Source organism: Schistocerca americana, chromosome 6, assembly GCF_021461395.2.
Source record: "Schistocerca americana isolate TAMUIC-IGC-003095 chromosome 6, iqSchAmer2.1, whole genome shotgun sequence".
Classification (NCBI taxonomy): domain Eukaryota; kingdom Metazoa; phylum Arthropoda; class Insecta; order Orthoptera; family Acrididae; genus Schistocerca; species Schistocerca americana.
This window is the reverse complement of record NC_060124.1, coordinates 369680032-369686543: the sequence shown is the minus strand read 5'-3', so window position 1 is coordinate 369686543 and position 6512 is coordinate 369680032.

Genomic DNA, 6512 nt, shown 5'->3' with positions numbered 1-6512 from the left:
TGGGAGCGTGTTGGCTCCAGACACTGCCGCAGCAGCCATCAACGACATCGCATATTCCGGCCGAGGAACACGAGAATCTGGAGATTCGGCCGCAGCAGCAGTGTGCACGGTCAGCATCCCTGGGTCTAACACAGTGGGAAAGATCACAGTATTCACCATGCCTACCATCGTTATGTGCAGCTCCAAATCATTGATTTTAAACAAGCTGCAATACAGAAGCTATTGTAACCCTAACGAGACCTTCGACTGCTCACCACATCCTTCTACGGGGAATCCTAGCACAGACTAAGCTATCCTAGAGGCTCCGCAATAGTAAGTTAACAAATAAGCAGTCACCAGCTCGTGGTCTTATGATTAGCACTGCTGATTATCGATCATGTGGTCCCGGGTTCGATTCCTGACCGAGTTGGGCAGTTTCTCCGCTCAAAACAGGGTATATGTGATGTCTTGATGATCATCATCAACGACGCGAAAGTCGCCGAATTGGCGTAAAATGAAAAGACTTGCGTCAGGCGGCCAAACTCGCCAGAATGGAACACCAGGCCGAAATGCCACACACCCAGTCATTTCAAGAAATGAACAGTCCAAACTGGCGTTAAACGGTCCCCGCTGCACAGGAAAGGTGCTCTGTTGATGTGAACTAAGCGCTGGCAGCGCTAACGTTGTAATCTAACACCACTGGGTTCCAATTTCTTGTTTTTTTTTTCTTGTTAACTTGTATTTATCCGTATCTGAAGAAGCTGTAATTCAGTAAGCCAACTGTAAGTACTACCCAGGGCCTTCCTTAGTTTTACGCAAAGGTGACACTATCCTGTGGAGAACAACGCCGTCATTAAGCACACTGCTGTAGACGCCGCCTGATAAATCTTTTACGTAGATCCACTGAGGGCACGACAGGTTTATTAAATACTTATTGAAAATATTCTACCAATGATGATGTACTATGCTCCCATTTAAACTCCTTAACATATATTAATAATTAATATGATGACACAATGTGAAACAGCGTTTTTTCTTAAAAAGCGTACCGTTAGTCTACTAGAAGTATTTCTACCAAGAGAAATATTTACATGAAATCGGACTTCGATGAATATCCGCAAACTTTAATAACCTCGGCTTGTAATCGTATCTCCCGCTGCGTTAAATGAGTTTTCAAAGCAGTACTTGGAATAACGGTTGCCTGTTACGAACGCTGCAGACGTAATGAGAAAAGTTCCACCACAAACTTGTGCTCGCTGGACGCAGTGGGGAACATTAATCCCCGCCTATACAGAACACGTGCTGCTCAAACAAGACCGAAAAATGCAACTATATTGCTGTAAAAGCTGATCATCCTTGACGCAGGAGGATTACTGCAATGATTCAGTTTACCACTTGCAGGCAAAATGTTTTTCTTCATCATTACTTATGAGCTGCTATTCTCTCTATTATCCTCAAATTTCACACCAAAGGTAAGCGACTTGACAGCTAGTCATGTGTCTTTTAACCTTTTGACAGACTCTGATATTCTAAAGATTTTTTTTTTTTTTGTATAAAGAGAAATCTTGAGCTTCTCCATTCTGTATTAGTATGGTATGTACTAAAATGAAGAACTTGTCTCCTATCATGAGTAGTTACACTAAGTATTAATTTATGAAGCTCAGCGCTGTTATATGAATTGTCATAACGCATTAACTACTCTGTAAAAGTCATCTGACTACGAGGAAAGCGAAGTCTCACGTTGATTTCTGTGGTTACTTCATGCAGTGTTGCTTATCTGTTAGCACTGACAACTCTACGCAAACGCCACTTCCGTGGTACCTGAGTGAGCTATTGAGGGGAAAACTGTAAGAGACGACAGGGATTAGAATACATCCAGCAAGTAATTGAGGACGTTAGGTGAAAGAGCTAAACTGAGACAGAAAGTGCTTCTGTAATATGAAGAGACTGCCTCAGGAGACAAGTACGTGTTGGGCTTCATCATAGCAATCAGGACGGTTATGAGGAAAAAAAGAGGCAAACAAAAAGATATGAAGAAAGATTTTCATCACACCGAGATGCGTTGGCACATCGAAAAATCAAGCTTTTGAGCTTCAACATCAGAGCAGAACAAATGTTTCCAGAAATGGCTCAAAAGCTTACAAAAGTGTATGTATTTTATACCTAAATATATTGAGAAACAATAAATCTATTTGTACCAAAAAATGTTTCTTCCATTGTCTCTATAAAAGCATAAAAGGCGATCCTCGTAGTGGAGGTTAGCAGGACGAGCAGGACTATGGGTCGAGCGTTCGTCACTAAGCTGCATTGACCGCGGACGCCAGTAGCTTCCATCTTTGTAGGAATGAAATAGAGAGACTGTTATCCGACCAATTGGACAACTGCCGGACGCGCGACGCATGTTACCGGGCGGCTGTCGCTCCTACGGCCTCAGTATACGGCGTTATGCCTTTCATACTGAGGCTAAACGGAAACCTGTATTGGACGGTAAGCCATCTGAACCTCGTAAACAGTCCGTGGTCTCCCGGACAACAACGGATTTTCCAAAAAGGTACATCTGATTTCACGACACAATATCTTCTATGCAAATGGAGACAAAAATCATAAGGCTTTTATTTTCAAAAGAGCCATCTGAGTTTACAGGATTATATCTTTTAGGGGGCAGCAGGCATAGAAGGAACACAATGGCCGCATCGAACAGTGGGAGTCATTTTCAAGGTAAATAAAGTAGCAGGTGAGTGGAAGATAGGGATTACCGCTGTTGAGGAAAAGAAGTGGAAGAAAGTGTTCCATTTATACAGGAACTATGTCGTTAATACCCTGTCTTAAGATACTGGTAAAGATTAATATCGTTATGGAAAGCTATTGAGAAAAACGTAAAGATCTCAAAAAAATGGTTCAAATGGCTCTGAGCACTATGGGACTCAACTGCTGAGGTCATTAGTCCCCTAGAACTTAGAACTAGTTAAACCTAACTAACCTAAGGACATCACAAACATCCATGCCCGAGGCAGGATTCGAACCTGCGACCGTAGCGGTCTTGCGGTTCCAGACTGCAGCGCCTTTAACCGCACGGCCACTTCGGCCGGCCGTAAAGATCTCATCATCTTCTTTCTATATTTGGAAAATATGATGACAGTGTGCCGAGGTGTAATATAAGTGCCGGCCGGTGTGGCCGTGCGGTTTAGACGCTTCAGTCTGGAACCGCGTGAACGCTACGGTCGCAGGTTCGAATCCTGCCTCCGGCATGGATGTGTGTGATGTCCTTAGGTTAGTTAGGTTTAATTAGTTCTAAGTTCTAGGCGACTGATGACCTCAGAAGTTAAGTCGCATAGTGCTGAGAACCATTTGAACCATTTTGTAATATAAGTGAATGTTTGGAAATACTAATGGTTGCAAACTTCCTAATAAGGAAGATGTTACTAATAAGGGAGGTGCTATATGTTGTGAAAAAGTGGGGTGTGGCATATGGCATATCGGACTGGTTCAGGGCAGAGAGAGAGAGAGAGAGAGAGAGAGAGAGAGAGAGAGAGAGAGAGAGAGAGAGAGAGATAGAGATAGAGAGAGAGAGGTAGTGCACTTTCCCCGTTACTTTTTAGCGCACCTCAGGATTTAATTATGTAGGAGATCAAGGAGGTAGAGAATGGTGATCTCAGTGCTTCAGTGTTTGCAGGTTATGCATCTATTTGTGTTTGGGGAAGAAACAGAACTAGATGTAGAGGGAAGATTGGATGAATGGAACTCCAAGTTTAAAGAGTATCACCTGACAGAAAGCAAGAGAAAAACTGTAGCACTGATTGTGAGCAGCGCAGCTGGCCAGGGCAATCTGATGCTAAATAGAGAGAAAATTGAATGTCTGAAAGCTTTCAGTCACCTGGAAACTACAACATCAGGTATCGAGCTGCCTAAAGTAAAAAACGTTAAGAAATTGATCTAACTTTTTTCACGAAGTGCTCTTCCATATGTGGGACAAGGTAGTTCCCGTGAGAGCCAAAGAGACCATATCGAAGATTTTACCTCTTGTTGATTATGACATGCAGCTTGGAGTGCTGTGTCATTCGCAAGTTAAACAAGAGCATGCTACGAGCATGAGGAATGTAGTTTCTGCGTTCTCCGTCGCAGAGCCTGCCGCGGTGGTCTAGCGGTTCTAGGCGCGCAGTCCGGAACCGCGCGACTGCTACGGTCGCAGGTTCGAATCCTGCCTCGGGCATGGATGTGTGTGATGCCCTTAGGTTAGTTAGGTTTAAGTAGTTCTAAGTTCTAGTGGACGGATGACCACAGATGTTAAGTCCCATAGTGCTCAGAGCCATTTGAACCATTTGAATCCGTCGCAGAAGATCAGAAGAAATAAGGTAACGAATGAAGATGTCGGAGGAGAGGTGCAAATGAATCTGGTAACGACCGAAGAGACTGAGTTGTAAGGCTCAAGTTGTTTGGACATGTGAAGAGGATAAGAGATAGCCGCTTGCAAAATCAAGGACTGCAAAGTGCATCGGAAAAGACGTATAGGCCAAGCCAGAAAAAGATGGCTCGGTCAGATTAAGAACGATCTGAAGACCGCAGGAGAAAACTAGGAAACAGTTTCAAGACAAGAAGTATTTCATGATACAGCAAAATGAAGCAAATTCTTCATAAACACCCTACCTGGCTCGCCGGGAAGACCCAAACAAGATGATATTGTTTACGTACATACACATACTGAGTAAGGTAACTTTTTATAATGACCTTTAGGAGTAAGGTACGCCTCCATAGCTGAATTGTCTGCATGGATAGCTGCTATACAGAGGACTAGGTTTAGATTCCTGGCACTGCCAAGTATTTATTCTTGGTACGAGGACTGCTACATGGTGCACTCAGGTCCGTGATGTTAGCTGAGAAGCACTGACTCCAACGCCTGGAATGTCGGCAAAACAGTTGCGAGAGCGCTACCACAAGACCCCCTCCTAAATGCCGATCGGCGTCCCTTAAGCATTCAGGGTCTACACAAAGAGCTCCTTTTTCTTTCTTTTTTTGCATTTTAGAAGTTTAATTAATACGTCAGGGCTGCACATATGGACAGCATTAACCCTTAACTACTATCGATCGTCTCTCAGACCGCTACTAATTTTTGTGTCGAGATATTTCTCACACCCCTGCAAAGCCAAGTGGACTCTTCCATGTACCTTCCTATTGGCTGTCAAGCTACACGTGCCAGCAATCTTGCATTGTTGCTGCTCTTTGTTTCGTAATTATTAGCCTTGAGAGGTCTCACAGACGTACCATAGTGTTTGCGTGCCGCGTTTTTATTGCATGCTACTGTTTCTCCACGGCGGGGAAAGCTGGGTCTTCTGTGCAATGTTAGTTATGTGAGACAGATGTCTTCACTTGCAAGATGAGCCTCAGACACCGAAAGAAGAATTCGAAAATCGAAAAACGTGCACCTTTTGCCCTCCTCGTCTGAGGAGGAAAATAAGGTATCCATGTCAACAGCATGGTGTTCCGATTTGTTCGGAGTGTTCCAGGAAGGTCTGCGTGAAGTGTTTGCAGGTGGAAATTGAGTAAAGTATGATTCAGTGGCACATGACAACAAGTATTTAGTTTTTAATTGTAATTTCAGAAGTAAAATGGTGGCAAAGTTTCTCCATTCATAGACTTATGGACTGAAATATTCGCTCTACATTGCAAAGTGAGTCGTAAACTGAAAGCTGACTTCGCACACAATTTTATCGTAAGTCATGTCGGATTTTTCCACCTAGTTATATTGCCAATTTGTAATATAATCCCTCTGATGAAAACCTATGTGTGAGTAGAGAGCTAACTATTTGCTGTTATTTTCATAACTCATAAAATAAAAATATACTCCAGATTTCGCTTTGTTTTAATTGTCGAAGTGTTTAAAATACCGCAGTGTTTAAAAAAATCAAATTTCTACAAAATCCACCTCTAAGAAGTGTAATGAATGACTGGAAGTCAAGAAACTATATATATTCAGCAAAATTCTGGTTTGATATATAAAATAGAAAAATGCGGTCTGTGAGACCCCTCCATAGTAATTGTGTTCCTGTGAATGACCATAATAGTTAAGGGTTAAGCGGAAGATAATTCAAGAAGCTGCATAGTCATCATACCGCATCATCGTTGTCAGCCACATGACGTCATTGGTGCATAAAGAAATCCTCCAGTCTGTTTCGTACAATAATATTTCAGCTTCACGCACTGGAACTGCTCCGGCGTATTTTGTGATGTCAATTATTCACCTTCCAATACATCGTTTTCTCGATTCTTATGTAATGCAATCCAGAAAAGGACTTCCTTGATACATTGTCATCATTCTCCTGACATTTTACCTCGTCCACTTCCATAACACGTCCAATATTGTTCCAATAATTGCTGCTAAACCTTCAGTCTGTTCCCTGATCGTTTTGTTTCTTTTCACGCCTCTCCTAACCATTCCCAACTAGCATATGCCAATTGACCAATTGATAGCTAATCAGTCGTGAAGTTTAAATGGATTTCGCATCAAAAGCCAATTTCATGGTATTACAAGTCAAAAT